The sequence below is a fragment of the Vulpes vulpes genome, chromosome 6, assembly GCF_048418805.1.
Source record: "Vulpes vulpes isolate BD-2025 chromosome 6, VulVul3, whole genome shotgun sequence".
Lineage (NCBI taxonomy): Eukaryota > Metazoa > Chordata > Mammalia > Carnivora > Canidae > Vulpes > Vulpes vulpes.
Window position 1 is genome coordinate 131,421,426 of NC_132785.1, and position 19,314 is coordinate 131,440,739.

Genomic DNA, 19,314 nt, shown 5'->3' on the forward strand with positions numbered 1-19,314 from the left:
TCCAGACATACTTGCATAGAAAGTTATATATTTGTTACATCTGCTATAAACAAAGTGATTTGGGGATGCCTGGGTTGCTCAGCAGTAAAGCATCTGCCTTCAGCTCAGGGAGTTATCCTGGAGTCCTGGGATTGATTCCCATACTGGGCTTCCTGCATGGAGCCTGCTTCTCCCTCTGCCTATTTCTCTGCCTCCCTTTCTCTGTGTGTCTCTCATGAATAAATAAATATAATTTTAAAAAATGAAATATAGCATGGGTGTTATGCTATATGATGGCAAATCGAACTCCAGTAAAAGAATATATATACAAAAAGTTCATAATATGAAAAAAATTAAATAAAATTATTTGTTATGGTTTCTAACTCTTAAGATGATATTTCTTTCAGTTTCCTCACTGATGTACTTGACCTCACATGAACCATTGCATGCACAGCATAGGCACAACTGGAGACCTTGATCCTGATCGTCTGGGCTGATGATCTTTTTCTTCCAGGACACCTGCACATCCTGGATGTGGTACCAATGTCCTTGAGGTCGCAGACACCAACACAGGGCACCCACTCTGTGGTCTGTAGGTACAATTCCTTTTTTTTTGGTGGGAATTTTATTTTTTATTTTTTTTAAATAATAAATTTATTTTTATTGGTGTTCAATTTGCCAACATACAGAATAACTCCCAGTGCTCATCCTGTCAAGTGCCCCCCTCAGTGCCCACCACCCAGTCACCTCCACCCCTTCCACCACCCGTAGTTCATTTCCCAGAGTTAGGAGTCTTCCATGGTCTCTCTCCCTTTCTGATATTTCCTACCCATTTCTTCTCCCTTCCCCTCTATTCCCTTTCACTATTATTTTATCCCCAAATGAATGAGAAGATATAATGTTTGTCCTTCTCCAACTGACTTATTTCACTCTGCATAATACCCTCCAGTTCCATCCACATCGAAACAAATGGTGGGTATTTGTCATTTATAATGGCTGAGTAATATTCCATTGTATACATAGACCACATCTTCTTTATCCATCATCTTTAGATGGACACCGAGGCTCCTTCCACAGTTTGGCTATTGTGGACATTGCTGCTAGAAACATCAGGGTGTAGGTGTCCCGGCGTTTCATTGAATCCATATCATTGGGGTAAGTCCCCAGCAGTGCAATTGCTGGGTCGTAGGGCAGATCTTTTTTTAACTCTTTGAGGAACCTCCACACAGTTTTCCAGAGTGGCTGCACCAGTTCACATTCCCACCAACAGTATAAGAGGGTTCCTGTACGTACAATTCCTATTCTGGGAGGCTGCCTCCTTTCTCCTGAGACAATTACCTGACATGGGGGCCTGTTAACTTAGGGAGCAGAGTCATGCTTTATAGAACATGAACACACACCTACAGAATGGGAGAAGATATTTGCAAACGACATATCAGATAAAGGGCTAGTTTCCAAAATGTATAAAGAACTTATTAAACTCAACAGCAAAGAAACAAACAATCCAATCATGAAATGGGCAAAAGACATGAAGAGAAATCTCACAGAGGAAGACATGGACATGGCCAACATGCACATGAGAAAATGCTCTGCATCACTTGCCATCAGGGAAATACAAATCAAAACCACAATGAGATCCCACCTCACACCAGTGAGAATGGGGAAAATTAACAAGGCAGGAAACAACAAATGTTGGAGAGGATGCGGAGAAAAGGGAACCCTCTTACACTGTTGGTGGGAATGTGAACTGGTGCAGCCACTCTGGAAAACTGTGTGGAGGTTCCTCAAAGAGTTAAAAATAGACCTGCCCTACGACCCAGCAATTGCACTGTTGGGGATTTACCCCAAAGATTCAGATGCAATGAAACGTCGGGACACCTGCACCCCGATGTTTCTATCAGCAATGGCCACAATAGCCAAACTGTGGAAGGAGCCTCGGTGTCCATCGAAAGATGAATGGATAAAGAAGATGTGGTTTATGTATACAATGGAATATTACTCAGCAATTAGAAACGACAAATACCCACCATTTGCTTCAACGTGGATGGAACTGGAGGGTATTATGGTGAGTGAAATAAGTCAATCAGAGAAGGACAAGCAGTGTATGTTCTCATTCATTTGGGGAATATAAATAATAGTGAAAGGGAATATAAAGGAAGGGAGAAGAAATTTTGGGAAATATCAGGAAGGGAGACAGAACATAAAGACTCCTAACTCGGGGAAACGAACTAGGGGTGGTGGAAGGGGGGAGGGGGGCGGGTGTTGGAGGGGAATGGGTGACGGGCACTGAGGTGGACACTTGACGGGATGAGCACTGGGTGTTTTTCTGTATGTTGGTAAATTGAACACCAATAAAAATTAATTAAAAAAAAAGAACATGAACAATGTTCCTCTGATGCAGCACAGAGATCATCACAATCTCAGGTATGGAGTTAGTGACCCTCAGATAGCCACTGTGAAGGGAATGGAGTGGTTTCTGGGTTCTCTACTCTGTTCCATTCATCTATGTGTCTATTTTGTACCAGATCCATACAGTCTTCATGATCACAGTGTTGTAACCTCTCTTGAAGTCGGGGATTGTGATGCCTCCACATTTGCTTCTCTTTTTCAACATTTATTTGGGTATTTGATGTATTTTCTGCTTAAATTTAAGCAGTAGGATTGTTTATTCCAGTTCTGTGAAGAATGTTGATGATATTTTTATAGTAGTTTCTTTTAATATGTCAAATTCCAGGACGACTGGGTGGCTCAGTGGTTGAGTGTTCACCTTTGGCTCAGGGCATGATCCTGGAATCCCAGGATTGAGCCCCACATCAGGCTCCCTGCATGGAGCATGCTTCTCTCTCTGCCTATGTCTCTGTCTCTCTGTGTCTCTCATGAATAAATAAATAAAATCTTTTAAAAATACATCAATTTCCTTGGGTAGCATAAATATTCAAACAATATATTTCCTTCTAATCCTTTGACATGGAATTTTTTTAGTTCTTCGTGTCTTCTTCAATTTCTTTCCTATGTTTTCTACAGTTCTCAGAGTACAGATCCTTTACTTCTTTAGTTTGGATCACGCTTAATTATTGTTGTTTTTACCATTGTAAATGGGATTTATTCCTGGGTTTCTCTTTCTTCTGTATCACTGTCAGTGTATAGAAATGTACCTGACTTCTGTGCATTGGTTTTATAACCTGTTATGCTGTTGCTTTGCATATTAATTGACTTTATGTAGCCCTCCAGATGGTAAGGGAATTAACGTGTGCAGACCTGAGCCTTGTGTGTGATACCCGGAAACTGTGGCCAAGGAAAGACTATGGTTTGGGTTTTCAGGTCACATTATCCCAGGTCATCCAATGATGCCCATGTTTGTGGTGACTCCCAGAAATGCCCTAGGGACAGAGACACCATTGGGGTGGGCTGGATGGGGAGAAGCCTCTGCAGAAACTCAGCACTGAAGGGGGGTATTGCAAGGATGATGTGCTGACGTAGACTGAGCTTGAACCTGGCACACCTGTCAGCCCAGGACTTGTGACCATAAGTTCATGAATGTCCTACTAGAATGTGATGTGTGTGCTGCTCAGAGAGTGGGATGGAAAAATTCATCCATGGTGTTCACTTTCTTTCTTTTCTCCAAGCATATTCTCACATTTCAAAATAAAGTGGGGAAATTTCTGACCCTTTTGCAGACAAATCAACAGTCTCAGATTCTGAAGCACAACACCTTCCAATACTTTACAGATGAGACCTCAAGGAATTCCCCCTTTTCTGTCCACATAGTTTGCAAATATCCCCACTACAACAAGTAATAAAATTAATTTGATGCAAAGTGTTTAACCAGGATTATTCTTTCAGTGTAACTGTAGCTTTAAACCCTGCTGGAGAGAATGATGTGCACATGAGTATATTAACTTTGTCCAAAACCCCTGACTTATTGTTATGAGGATGTCATAGGAGGAGAACCCCTGTTGCTGTCACCTCCTGAGTCCGCCACCAAAACTGTCCTCTCACCAGGGATTCTGACTCTCCCAGGATGTGGGTTCTCACACTGAGTCTCACACAGTAGTACACGGCTGTGTCCTCAGACTGCAGACTGTGCAGACTGTGCTTGTGGAGGCCATGCCCTCAGGGTGACTCTTCCCTGGAACTTCTGCGCACACCTCATGGCACCATCTTTGGGATCAATTCGTCCCATCCAATCAAGTTCTAGTCCTGAAGCCTGTCATACCCAGTGCATACATTAGTTAATGACGGTGTATCCAGACATCTTGCAAGAGACCTTCACAGATGCCCCGCGTTCCTCAACTCAGTCCCAGACTGCACCACCTGGACCTTGGTGTGCCCACTTGTGCAGAGGAACAGGAAGGGATAAAGCCATCCTTGACTGGCCTGATACTGTCCTCAGGCTAGAAACTAGAGTGTCCTTTAGCAGTAGCCAGTGCCAGGAGGAAGAGGTTTCTCCAGCTGCAGTCCATGGTGAGGGTTGCACTATAAGGGGCTACTGGAGGGAGCATGTGCAGGTCTTGGGTGATGCTCAGGGCACAGATATTCCCATATTTAGCCTATTGCATCTTGGATGATTTGAAAATTCATGAGATGGTGTATTTCATACTCAATACAAGCCTCATCTAGAGAAGGAGCAGATCTCCATCACAGGACTGTGCTATGAAGGAACTTGATACCCAAGTCCTAATCCTTGTTTGACGATGTAGGTCCCCTTCCAGTTCCCTGAACTGCGTGCAAGCACAACATCTCCCACTGATGGTCTAGAAGCCACAGGAAATCCTCCTCATTGTGAAGGCACCTCTGAATGACAGAGACTCTCTGAACCTGATGTTGGCTCTGAGATGTTAATGTCTTATTCTTGGGTCAGTGTGCCTCCAATATGCTGCATTCAATGAGGTAATCAGTGATTCCCACCTCTATCTCTTCACACCTCAGATAAGTAAAAGCTGTGGAATTGCATGCTCTGCAAATGTATTCCTTACTGTCTAAAGTTTAGCAAATGCTCCTGACAGAACAGGAGACTTACACACCCTGTAGCTCTCCCTGTCCTACTTGCATTTTAGATGGATTTCTGAACTGGATGATGGGCACTGAGCAGGGCACTTGATGGGATGATCCCTGGGTGTTATACTATATGTTGGCAAATCAAACTTCAATTAAAATATAGATTGTTTCCTGAACAAGGTGACTCCAACTTCTGAGAGGAAAGCCTTCTCCAGAACCCTGTGTAGCTGTTCCTCTGGCAGCAGTCCTTTGCGTGGTGGTCCTGAGCGTCCCCTGCAGGCCTGACCTGGGCCCTGCAGGTAGGACGCTGTCTGGGCTCACAGGGTATTTACTGAAGGGTCTCAATTCCTGTATTACATGGTGAAGGGGTGCTGAATATGCCACCCAACGTGTGTCCATGTAATTAAATGTACTAAAAAAACAGCCAATGCAGAGATACCCTGACCCTCCCTGACTCCCTGAGTTGAAGACAAGTCTTCTGATGGAAAACTATCCTCACTGTTCCAGGGGCGTGATTTCCTTAGTACTAGAAATAGGATTTTAAGCCCAAGAAACTGTACAAACAAACCTTATTTCTTCAATAATTTATTTCCACAAGCATACATTTCTTTGTGTTGTCATGCCTCCCAATCCCCACCCTTTATAAAGATGTAAATCCTATGTACTTTACTGACATCTCTGTGTCTTTATGTTTCACAATCTCCTATATATGCAAAATTGATATTCTTTTTATCCTGTTGTCTTATGTCAATGTAATTATTCAAGCAGCCTAAGACTCTAGAAGGAAATTTTTCTACCCCTACAATGGGTGTGATGTGCCTTCAGATAGCTCTTCCGATGACACCATGTGTTCTGATAACATCTCCTGCAATAGTGACTTGGCTTTCCAAGCTGTGAAGTCAGCAGGGAGACCCCACGCAAGGGGGGGTCTGAACACTGAACCCTAATGGAGCCACTTGCCTAGACCCCCAGATGCACTGACACATTCCATACTCACTGGAGGCCAGAAAGTCAGAGTTCTCTGGGAAGCCTCTTATCTCACTTAGGTTCCTGGTGTTGAAGGTCCTATCTGACTCTATCTGCTCATGCAGAGAGGCAGTTCACATACCACTGCACCTCCACTGTCCAATTACACACACACACACACACACACACACACACACGCACACACACACTGTAGCTGATATTTGCAGTAAGGATCCCAATGTTCCCTTCTTCCCAGCACCTATCTCATGGGCAGTGTCCTCCACATTGATTCTGGGCTGGGTGTGACTTGTTTCACAACAACTCTGAAGAAAATATGATTCAAGCAGAGATAGGGAATTTTGTGCATGTTGGTTTTGTTTGTTCTCCCAGCATCTGGGAACCTCCAGGTCTATGGACAGGAGGGTCCAGGCCTGTCCTTCAGAGTATCATTCCCAGGTTGACACACTCTGTCATTGCTTCCAGCACTCTACCCTATACCCATGGGGGAATATCTCAGTAAACCTGCAGACCCTGGATGTCCCCTTTCCCAGAAGACACAGACAACCCAAATTGAGGTCATGGAGGCCCCTGGAAAGGGCAGCCTCCCTAGAAGCAAAGGCAGCAGTTGATGCAGGAATAGGGTTCCTGGAATGCTGCATGTTGGATAAGCGTCTCCTACCTGAGTGACATGGAAGTGTCTCTGAACTGAGGTTATCCCTCCTGGAGATCAGTATCTGTCTCACCTGTGCAGATGGGCTCACACATGGGTCATGTTTCAAGAATAGAAGAGCTGCACATAAAGACTGTACTGGAGGAGATACATCTGCTTCTGTTTTGGATAAAATACCTCCTCAATAAAAAAAAAAACCTCCTCAATGGATCTTGATGTTGTGTGTAGGCAGTCCTCGTGGGTCTTCTACAGGATCACCAGTGCTGCTGTGCTCTGGGAGGATTCTGGTCACTGCCCCAGTGTATTATTGTCCAATTTGTCTCATGGTCATCCTCAATAGGGCTGCACACATCACACATCAGGATACATTCAAGTATGTGTCACCTCTGACCAGGGATGGGCCCTGGGTTCATGCCCACCATACAGGAGACCTGGTCAGTGCAGGGACTCTGGGCTGTGCTGACTGCTGTGGTTTAGTGTGGACACCACCAGGCATGAACTACAGCCTGAGAAGAGGAAGCACAGGAGCTACCATCCATTCACCATCTCTGGGCTACAGATGAGTGCCTGGTGACCCTATGATTATGGAAAAGTTGACCCTGAGAATTGGAGGAGCAGAAATATCAGCGTCATGTCAGCTTACTCATGTAATGCTCTAGGTCACCTGGTGGGTTGGGCATCAGAGGGGCAGGTGAGTGGGTTCAGCTTTTTGAGAGTGAACCCAGATTCCACATGAGTACTCATTACCAGACAGCTCTGGTTCTGTTCATTCATGGGGCTCCGTCTTGCTGGTGGACACTCCTCCTGACACCTGCTCCTTGCAACCCAGACAGCAGGGTCTCCTGTATCTAGGCTTCTGCCAGAACCCTCATAGATATTCAGGTTAAACCAACAAACCAAAAGTAGGGAGATGTATTGGCCAAGACCCCCATGAAAAGAGGGAATGTCCAAGGTCCATGGCATAGGAGGCTGTGGTCTGTATGAATATGGAGGGCCCTATCTTAGAGCTGGTGTCACTTTTGCCCCTGAACACCTTTCATTCTACTCCTCAGACACATGGGCGTCCTGTAGCCCATAAGCTTTAATCCCTCCTGAGTCCCTGATTTGGTGGTCCTGTGTGAAGAGGGTCATAAAATATCCTCATGAGTAAATGCCTGTGATTTAGAGGGAATGGACCTCCGCTGGAACCTACACAGGGGGCTCCAGAGGGCAGGTCTCATTCCTTAAGCACAAGACACCTGTGCTTAAGAAGCTGTGTCCTGTTTCAGGTGAAGAGCTGGGTGCAGGATTGGGTCCTCCTTAGCTTCCAGGCTGAGCTGGAACATGAGGTCCAAGGTCACAACTGAGGAACCATGGCCCATATGAGGACACAGAGGAACCATCAGCTCTGCCAGTAGAAATCTGTGGGTGTTCAGAGGATCAGGAATGTTACTCTTTCCTTTGGCTGAGCCTCTTCCTACAGTGAAAAGTGTAAATGGGGAGTCCATCATTGTTAATTATGTAAATCCCTGGTAATATTGAGGAACAAAGAATGTACAGAAAAGAAACAATGAATACAGAAATGATAAGTCACAAGGAAAGCAATAAATAACTGCATTATATCAAGAATTTTCTGGGGAATAGAAAAACAAACAATGTGAACTTGCTAGTTTTAATGTTTTGAGACTCTCTCCTCTACTATACATGTGTTGAAATCTTGGGGTTGAGAGACAGAAGCATAGGAGCCAGAGAGAAAGATAGAATATGCAAAAGGGAAGAATGACTTCTGTGATAGATTTATAATTCATGAAATATTCAATGTACATGCAGGTACCTGTCCATGAGGAACACAGAGGATGGAAAAATCAAGGTGAAGAACCAAGATGCTCCAGACATGCCCATAATAAGCACATGTCAATCTGTCCAATCACTTTCTTTATTCCCATGTATAATTGGTATCTGGATGGTGGTGGAGGCTCATCCTGGTTTCGGGAACCATGGAAGCCCCTGTGTAGTCTGATCTCCACGTCTCCTGTTCCGTGGGAGGGGGACACTGACACTTCCATTTCCAACTCAAATTGTTATGTTCTTTCCTAAAACCATAGGTGGCCCGGGTGAGTAAATTACTGTTTTGGTTTGACCTTAGGTATCATTATGTTTATTAATGTTTCTCTTGTTTCTATGGTACCTGGCCAGGGCATGATAGGATTGTTTGTTTGTTTGGTGTTGAGTTTAATAAGATCTTTATAGATTTTGGAAACTACCATTTATTTGATATGTCATTTGCAAATATCTTCTCCCATTCTGTAGGTTGTCTTTTAGTTCTGTTGAGTGCATCCTTTGCTGTGCAAAAGCTTCTTGATGAAGTCCCAATAGTTCATTTTTGCTTTTGTTTCTTTTGTCTTCGTGGATGTATCTTGCAAGAAGTTACTGTGGCCGAGTTAAAAAAGGGTGTTGCCTGTGTTCTCCTCTAGTATTTTGATGGAATCTTGGCTCACATTTAGATCTTTCATCCATTTTGAGTTTATCTTTGTGTCTGGTGCAAGTTTCATTCTTCTGCATGGGGATGTCCAATTTTTCCAGCACCATTTATTGAAAAGACTGTCTTTCTTCCAATGGATAGTCTTTCCTCCTTTGTCAAATATGAGTTGACCATAGAGTTGAGGGCTAACTTCTGGATTCTCTATTCTGTTCCATTGATGTATGTGTCTGGTTTTGTGCCAGTACCACACTGTCTTGATGATGACAGCTTTGTAGTACAACGTGAAATCTGGCATTGTGATACCCCCAGCTATGGCTTTTTTTTTAAATTCCCCTGACTATTCGGGGTCTTTCCTGATTCCACACAAATCTTATAACAATTTGTTCTAACTCTCTGAAGAAAGTCCATGGTATTTTGATAGGGATTGTATTAAACGTGTAAATTGCCCTGGGTAACATTGACATTTTCACAATATTAATTCTGCCAATCCATGAGCATGGAATATTTTTTCATCTCTTTGTGTCTTCCTCAGTTTCTTTTAGAAGTGTTCTATAGTTTTTAGGGTATAGATCCTTTACCTCTTTGGGTAGGTTTATTCCTAGGTATCTTATGCTTTTGGGTGCAATTGTAAATGGGATTGACTCCTTAATTTCTCTTTCTTCAGTCTCATTGTTAGTGTATAGAAATGTCACTGACTTCTGGGCATTGATCTTGTATCCTGCCACGCTGCCAAATTGCTGTATGAGTTCTAGCAATCTTGGGGTGGAGGCTTTTGGGTTTTCTATGTAGAGTATCATGTCAACAATGAAGAAGGAGAGTTTGCCTTCTTCTTTGCCAATTTAAATGCCTTTAATGTATTTTTGTTGTCTGATTGCTGAGGCGAGGAATTCCAGTACTACGTTGAATAGCATTGGTGAGAGTGGACATCCCTGTCTTGTTCCTGATCTTAGGGGAAAGGCTCCCAGTGCTTCCCCATTGAGAATGATATTTGCTGTGGGTTTTTCATAGATGGCTTTTAAGATGTTGAGGAATGTTCCCTCTATCCCTAAACTCTGAAGAGTTTTGATCAGGAATGGATGCTGTATTTTGTCAAATGCTTTCTCTGCATCTAATAAGAGGATCATATGGTTCTTGGTTTTTCTCTTGCTGATATGATGAATCACATTGATTGTTTTACGAGTGTTGAACCAGCCTTGTGTCCCGGGGATAAATCCTACTTGTTCATGGTGAATAATTTTCTTTTTTCTTTTTTTTTTAAATTAATTTTTATTGGTGTTCAATTTACCAACATACAGAAAAACACCCAGTGCTCATCCCGTCAAGTGTCCACCTCAGTGCCCGTCACCCATTCCCCTCCAACACCTGCCCTCCTCCCCTTCCACCACCCCTAGTTCGTTTCCCAGGGTTAGGAGTCTTTATGTTCTGTCTCCCTTTCTGATATTTCCCAACATTTCTTTTCCCTTCCTTTATATTCTCTTTCACTATTATTTATATTCCCCAAATGAATGAGAACATACACTGTTTGTCCTTCTCCGATTGACTTATTTCCTTAATGTACTGGTGGATCCTATTGGCTAGTGTCTTGTTGAGAATTTTTGTAGAGGAAAACCTCTTGATCACTGTTTTAGTCAATACAGGTAACAGAAAGATATCTAAACTGGACTGTAAAACAATGATATAAAGAATAAAAGGTGGACTTGAAGAAAGGATAGAAGACAATAGAGGTTCCATTTCTGCTGAGATAATTGAGCTATAATTGATTCTGGCCAAATTAAAAATAATATAATCAAGATGCTACCCAAAATGGAGCTCATAAAATGACGATGTAAGAAATGGAGGTTTAAGTCAGCATTAGGGAAGATAAAATTATGGAAAATAATGACTGAGAAAAAGCTGAAACAAAGTTAAACAACCAAAGATGAAGATTTTCAAAAATCAGCAAATTTTGAAACAATAACATTTCTAAGATAGAAGACCCTAGGAGGGCAGAGAGAAAAAGGGGCAGATGATTTATTCCATGAAATAGTAAGTGAAAAGCTCCCTAATCACAAATTACACAGACATCAACATACAAGAAGTACAGATACTCACATGAGATTTAACAAAATAGACCATCTCCAAGGAATTACATAGTTAAACTCACAAAAGACTCAGACAAGAAAGGAGTCTGGAAAGCATCAAGCAAACTGCTCTCATGACCCTCACAGCCATCATTCTATCAACATCTGGAAGATGATGCTCAGACTCAGGTCCCACAGGGTCAGCAAATCCCCTTTCCCTGGAAAGGTTGATAAATCACCATCCTTACACTAAAGTTCCACAATCTCCCAGGCCCCTGACTGCCTGTAAAGGTTCTCACTCCGTGTGTCCACTGGGTCTTGTTCACACAGAGTCCTAGGATTGTCCACAGGTTCCTCCTCTCTGTAGGAGTGAACATGTGAGAAATCCACCCTTTACCTCATGGATTGAAATTATCAGGGACTTTTCATGACAAATGCAGCAGGAAAAACCATAGCATCAGTGAATGGGGTCCACGTGTCACTAGTGTCTTTTCCTGTGCCAACTGCTGGAACATCATACATGGACTGGGTGGATTAAAAAACAGACACTCATTCCCACAGTTCTGGAGTCTGGGAAGCCTGAGTTCCAGCTGCAGGCAGATGTGGTGTCTGGAGAAAGCCCATATTTTATCATATCCTTTCAATTATTCCCTCACATGGGGACAAGAGAATGGAGGTTTCCCTGTCCTGGCATATAAGGGGTCTTATCTAGACATGACACTGCACCTCCTGACCTGAGTGCTCCCATAATGCCCCACTTGCTCCCCTCATTACATGGGCTTATGATTCAACATGGGGATGGTAGAGGTCACACAGATTGAGCAATATCAACACCTGAAGGATCCATGAGTTATTCCCTCCAGATGGAAAGTCTTCCAATCCAGCTCCTCACCCTGAGGATCCTCAGGGATCCAGTAGAAGATTATGGTCCATGTGTGAACTGTGTGCACACATGACCTTCGGAACCAGCTGATGACCTTGAGTAGAGGACAGCTTCGAGCTGAGAGTCTGGGTAAGACCTCAGGTGTCTTCTATTTCATGCTTTTTGCTGTTTCCATGATATCACTTTACTCATTTCTCAATATTTCAGATAGTTTCTCTCTACTTGGATTTTGGCTACTTTTACTGGTTGACCTCATATTCATCATTCTCAATATGGATATATTTGTAATTATTTCATATTTAGTCCCAAGTGTAATCAAGTCTAAGCATATGTGTGTTATCTCCATATATCAATAGTTGCTTCCTAAAAAAAAAAAAAGAAATCCGAATGGAATAGGTAAACACAGAATCATGTGTCCAGAGAGTCTCCCTGGGGAAATTGCTCCATGGACAGGAAACCCAGACCCGGACAGGAAACCTGCCCAGAACCTCCATCTGCACCTGCTCCCGGGCCTTCAAGACAGAAGTGGTGAGGAGTGTGCACCCCCTAGTGGTCCCAATGCCCTTCTACACGGAGGTTTGTGTCTGGGCTCACACTGAGGTCGCCTCACTGTGTCCCTCGGACAGTAATACACGGCCGTGTCCTCGGCTCTCAAGCTGTTCATCTGCAGATACAGCGTGTTCTTGGCGTTGTCTCTGGAGATGGTGAATCAGCCCTTCACAGCGTCTGCGTACCTTGGGCTACTTCCACTAGCATAAATCCATGCGACCCACTGCAGCCCCTTCCCTGGAGCCTGTCGGACCCAGCCCATGTGGTAGTTACTGAAGGTGAATCCAGAAGCCACACAGGAGAGTCTCAGGGACCCCCCAGGGTTCACCAGGTCTCCCCCAGACTCCACCAGCTGCACCTCACCCTGGACACCTGCAGACACAAGACATTCTGGTCAGGACACTGTCCCACATCCCTGTTTCTCTCACTCACCTCCACTCACATACTCAAAGTCTCTTGTTCTCCATGAATTACCTTTAAAAATCACGACAAGGAAAACCCAGCTGAGCACTAACTTCATGGTGAGTTGTCTGTATTCTGTCCTGATCCTGGATCGGGGTCACCTGAGAATCCTGAACTGGGGATCCTCTCCAGGCTGCAGGGTCCTTGCTGGGATGGTTTTATGAGTGGAGGGAGGGTCTCATTTGCATGTCCTCTGACTATATAAGCAACTCCAAACTTAAAATCCATCTTTACACGTTATAAAGAAGGATTACTTCAAAATTCTAGATCACTTTGTGTAGATCACACTGTGACTATATGATGTTCAAATTTACCAATGTACTTATCTTTGAATTTCTCTGTGGCCTTTTTTCACTTTCATTAATATAGTCCATTTTTAGTAGAGAATTTCATCTGCTTAGTAAAACTTAAGCAAAATTATTTATTTTTGATACCTGTCTATATTATTTTATTTATTTATTTTTTAATTTTTATGATAGTCACAGAGAGAGAGAGAGAGAGAGAGGGTGGCAGAGACACAGGCAGAGGGAGAAGCAGGCTCAATGCACCAGAGCCCGACGTGGGATTCGATCCCGGGTCTCCAGGATCGTGCCCTGGGCCAAAGGCAGGCGCCAAACCGCTGCGCCACCCAGGGATCCTTGATGTCTGTCTAACTGGGATTATTTTTTTTAACTCAATCTTTGTCTTTTATTTTAATAAATTTATTTTTTATTGGTGTTCAATTTGTCAACATACAGAATAACATCCAGTGCTCATCCCGTCAAGTGCCCACCTCAGTGTCTGCCACACAGTCATCCCCACCCCCCACCCCCCTCCCCTTCCATCAACCCTAGTTCGTTTCCCAGAGTTAGGAGTCTTTCATGTTCTGTCTCCTTTTCTGATATTTCCCACTTATTTTTTCTCCTTTCCCCTTTATTGCCTTTCACTATTTTTTATATTCCCCAAATGAATGAGACCATATAATGTTTGTCCTTCTCCAATTGACTTATTTCACTCAGCATAATACCCTCCAGTCCCATCCACATCGAAACAAATGGTGGGAGATGGAAAAATATTCCATGCTCATGGATTGGCAGAATTAATATCGTGAAAATGTCAATGTTACCCAGGGCAATTTACACGTTTAATGCAATCCCTATCAAAATACCATGGACTTTCTTCAGAGAGTTGGAACAAATTATTTTAAGATTTGTGTGGAATCAGAAAAGACCCCGAATGGCCAGGGGAATTTTAAAAAAGAAAACCATAGCTGGGGGCATCACAATGCCAGATTTCAGGTTGTACTACAAAGCTGTGGTCATCAAGACAGTGTGGTCCTGGCACAAAAACAGACACATAGATCAATGGAACAGAATAGAGAACCCAGAAGTGGACCCTGAACTTTATGGTCAACTGTTATTCAATCAAGGAGGATAGACTATCCACTGGAAGAAAGACAGTCTTTTCTATAAATGGTGCTGGGAAAATTGGACATCCACATGGAGAAGAATGAAACTGGACCACTCTCTTGCACCATACACAAAGGGAAACTAAAAATGGATGAAAGATCTAAATGTGAGACAAGATTCCATCAAAATCCCGGAGGAGAACACAGGCAACACCCTTATTGAACTCGGCCACAGTAACTTCTTGCAAGATACATCCACGAAGGCAAGAGAAAGAAAAGCAAAAATGAAGTATTGGGACTTCATCAAGATAAGAAGCTTTTGCACAGCAAAGGATACAGTCAACAAATCTAACTGGGATTATCTCATTAATTTCATATAAATAACTTGTTGGTGTATAGAAACAGCTTTATTGAATATGTTGATTTTATATCCTGGATTTTCCCTGAGTTCATTAGTTAGTTCTAAGTGGTTTTGTGAGGCTTGTCCTCATTCAATATGTATAAGAATTTTCATAAGCATGCAATTTATTTTTCTTCCTATTTACTGATTAAATATCTTTTTTTATTACATAATTTCTCTGGTAATCTTCGAGTTAGGGGCAATTTTTTCCCTCCTTGTTGTCAAATTTTTTGTCTTTTCTAATATTTTGGATTATATAAGGCAGACCTAGGGAAGAAAAAGTATTTCATCTTACATGTGGATGAGCTACCTAATATATGGTGTGAAGTGGAATCTTGTAATAGGACAGTATGTCTGTTCATGGCTTCTACTGTTTCTGACGTTTTGTTTTGTTTGTTTGGGTGGGTGTTGAGTTTGATAAGCTCAATGTATATTTTGGATTCCAGACCTTAAATAGATAAGACATTTCCAAGTATCTTCTCCCATTCTGTAGGTTGACTTTTAGTTACTTTGAGTGATTCCTTTGCTGTGAAAATGCTCTTTCCTTGATGAAGTCCCCATAGTTCATTTTCCTTTCCTTTCTCTTGCCTCTGGAGACACGTCTAGAAGTGGTTGCAGCTGAGGTAGAAAAGGTGCTGCCTGTGTCATTAGGAGTCTGATGGTATCTTGCCTCATACTTAGGTCTTTCATCAACTTTGAGTTTATTTTTGTGAATGTTGCAAGAAAAGTGTTCCCATTCATTCTTCTGCATGTGGCTCTTCAATATTCCCAACACCATTTGTTGAAGAGACTTTCTTTTTTCCATTGGATATTCTTTCCTGCTTTGTCAAGATTTTTTGACCATAGAGTTCAGAGTCCATTTCTGGGTTCTCAAACTGTTCTATTTATCTATATATCTTTATTTGTGTCAGTGCCATACTGTCCTGATTATCACAATGTTGTAATTTACCTTGGCAACCAGAATAGTGATACCTCCAGCTTTGCTTCACTTTTTCAGGATTGCTTTGGCTATTTGAGGTGTTTGTGGTTCCCTACAATTTTTAGAATTTTTTTCTTTAACTCTGTGAACAATGCTGGTGGTATTTTTATATGGATCGCTTTGAATGTGTAGCTTGCTCTTAGTAGTATAGATATTTCATCAATATTTATTCTTCTAATCTATGAGAATCAATACTTTCTATCTACCTGTGTCTTCCTTACTGTCTTTCAGAAGTGTTCTGGAATGTTTAGACTATACATCCATCCTTCTTTGGTAAGGATCATTCCTCATTATCTGATGATTTCTGGTGTAATTATAAATTGCATCCAGTCCTTGATTTTCTTTTTTTCTGTTTCATTTACACTATAGAGAAAGCCACTGACTTCCTTGTATTGATTTTATATGCTCGGATTTTGCTGAATCCCGGTATCAGTTCTAGCAATTTTTCGATGGAGTGTTCGGGATTTGTAGGTAAATTACCTGTTGTATGTGAAGAGTCAAAGTTTGACTTTTTCTTTGCTGATTTATATGGTTTTTACTTCTTTTTTTTTCTGACTGCTGAGGCTAAGACTTATAGTACTATGGTGAAGAACAGTTGTGACAGTGGGCATCCCTGTCCTGTTCCTGATTTTATGGGAAAATTTCTCAATTTTTCCCTATTGAGGATGACTTTTCTGTGTGTCTTCTGTAGTTGGCTTTTATGATGTAGAGTATGTTCCCATATCCCTATACAGTAGAAGGTTTTTTATCAGGAAATAATAATCTCTTTTGCCATATGATTTTTGAGCATCAGTTGAGAAGATAAAATGGTTCATATCCTTTTCTGTTATTAATGAGATACATCACACTGATTGATATGCAGACGCTGAACCACACTTGCAGAACAGAAATTAGCCCATTTGGCCTTGGTGTGTTTTCCTTTTAATGTGCTGTTGGATCCTGTTGTTTATGATGTTTGTGGGAATCTTGCATCCATATTCATCAAGGATATTGGTTTGTAATTCTGCCTTTTAGTTGGATCTTTGTCTGCTTTTGAGGTCAAGGTAATGCTGACCTCTAAGAATGAGTTTGGAAGTTTCCTTTAATTTCTATTTTTGGAACAGTTTCAGACATATAGGTATTAATTCTTTTAAAATGCTTGTTGCATTCCCATGGGCAGCCATTTGTGCTTGGGATTTTGATCGTTAGAAGACTTTTAAGTATGTTTGATTTTCATTTCCTGGTTTTGGATCTGTACAGCTTTTCCATTCATTTCTGTTTCAGATTTAGTTGTTTGTACATTTATAGGAAGGCATCCATTTGTTCCAGATTGCCAAATTTATTGGCATGTTACTGCTCATAATATGCATTCTTTTAATAATTTATTTTTCATTTATTTATTCAATATTTTATTTTATTTATTTTATATTTATATAAATTTATTTTTTATTTTTTTATTTTTTTAAACCTTTTGTTTTAATAAATAAGACATATTCATGGCTTAGGTTTTAAATCACATTTACAGATGAGGAACACTTCTAGGCCCAAACAGGTTAGCGGTGAAGCGACTACTGCTGGGAGGAATGCATGGCCCCCATGCACTTTAAGCCTAAGAGCAAAGACTTCATGTCAGAGATCACCGTACACATCCCCTCTAGGCTCAAGAACTGGAAGACTGGAGGAAGAGCAGAGACTTGGTGAAGCTCCTGTGACCACCATCTGATACCCTCACCTTCACACTACACAAGCCGATGAAAGTTGTGCTACTTTTAGATAAGCTAAGAAGGAACTTTCCTGATTATATGAAGTGAAACTTTCTCTATTGTTAACAATTAGGATAAGGGCATTAGCTACACAGAGTATCCACTGACAAATACAGACTATGAGAACAGGGAAGAGGAAGCCACACAGATATCTCATTTCTTCAAATGTCAGAAACTTCCACACCACAGCAGGAGAGCAGTGGATGAACTCTACCTCTCCCAAAGGTTTAGTCCAAAAACTTCCTGTTGGCATTTGCACCAAATAAGGCTCCCCGTACTTCTGGCATCATCTGCTGGGCTATGAGGTCCAGCCGGCTTTCTAGAGTATTGGAAACCTTTATTTTACAATCCCCATTATAGATCTCCACTCCACCAGCTATTTCCTCAGGCCGGTAGGATTCCTGATCAATTTGGACATCAACATCTTTTTTGGTGGCAATTTTATACATAGGAATTGCTTTTTGCACTGCAGCCTTTACCAGAGGGAAATCCTGTTTCCTGCAATGAACAATCATTCGGGGCTCCAACAGTTGGTACAAACCCTGGAGGACCAGTCCATCCAGCAGCACTTGGTACCTGGTTGTATCTTTTACCACTTTGCTGAGTCTCTGTTTTGCTTCATTTAGTAGGTCTGTAATAAGGTCATCTCTTGCTCTGAGGACTTTGAGCCTTGCTTGATTCATCAAATTAGACATCTGAATTTTCTTCTGCTGCTCAATCTGCTTTTCTTTCTTCTCATAGTATTCCATAATCTTTAGTCTTTGGGTTTGCACAGGACGACCTTTCTCAATGTTGAACTCTTCCTCTGCCTTCGCATCTATTTCCTCTGCTTTCTCGTTGGCTTCTTGTTCAATAGAAGCCATCATATGCTTAATCTGCTTCTGCACGTTGGCATCGCTGAGGGCCATGGCGAAAGCTGTGCTAGGCCAGAAGGCTGCTGGCTCGAGCTTAGCCTGGAAGGCGACAGCAGAAAGCAGGAAAAGCAAATTTATTTTTTATTGATGTTCAATTTGCCAACATATAGAATAACACACAGTGCTCATCCCATTAAGTGGCTCTCCTCAGAGCCCGTCACCCAGTCACCCCCACACCCACCCACCTCCCCTTCCATCACCCCTAGTTAGTTTCCCAGAGTTAGGAGTCTCTCATGTTCTGTCTCCCTTTCTGATATATCCCACTCATTTTCCTCCTTTCCCCTTTATTCCCTTTCACTATTTTATTTAACTTCATTTTGCCAACATACAGTAACCCCAAGTGCTCATTTCATCACGTGCCCTCCTTAGTGTCCGTCACCGTGGTACCAAGTCCCACCACCCACCTCCCCTTCTGCAACCCTTTGAGTTCGAGAGATAGGAGTCTCTCATGTTTTGTCTTCCTCTCTAATTTATCCTTACTCAGTTTTCCTCCTTCCCCTGTGATACCTTTCACTATTTCTTATGTTCCACATATGATGAAACCATGATGATTGTCCATCTCTGATTGACTTATTTCACTCAACGTAATACTCCCTAGGTGCATCCATTTTGATGGAAATGGTAACTATTGATTCTTTCTGATGGCTGAGAAATATCCCTTTGTATATATAAACCGTATCATCCTTATCCATTTATCTCTCAAAGGACATCGTGGCTACCCCCAGAATTTCACTATTGTGGACATTGCTGCTATGAATATCGGGATGCAGATGCCCTGATTTTTCATTGTATCTGTATCTTAGGGATAAAACCCCAGCAGATCAATTGCTGGGATATAGAGTAGTTCTATTTTAACTCTTTGAG

At 42.0% G+C, this 19,314-nt stretch overlaps 1 pseudogene and 3 gene segments (V, D, J or C); all 4 read right to left on the reverse strand.

Moving 5' to 3' along the window:
• LOC112930265 (immunoglobulin alpha-2 heavy chain-like) overlaps nucleotides 1-19,314 on the reverse strand; it is a 1,136,867-nt gene that overhangs the window by 515,458 nt on the left and 602,095 nt on the right.
• The window catches only part of LOC112930321 (immunoglobulin gamma-1 heavy chain-like), a 931,325-nt gene that overhangs the window by 373,933 nt on the left and 538,078 nt on the right, over nucleotides 1-19,314 (reverse strand).
• LOC112930269 (Ig mu chain C region-like) overlaps nucleotides 1-19,314 on the reverse strand; it is a 551,713-nt gene that overhangs the window by 318,461 nt on the left and 213,938 nt on the right.
• On the reverse strand, nucleotides 17,229-18,470 carry LOC140599436 (V-type proton ATPase subunit E 1 pseudogene; annotated as a pseudogene).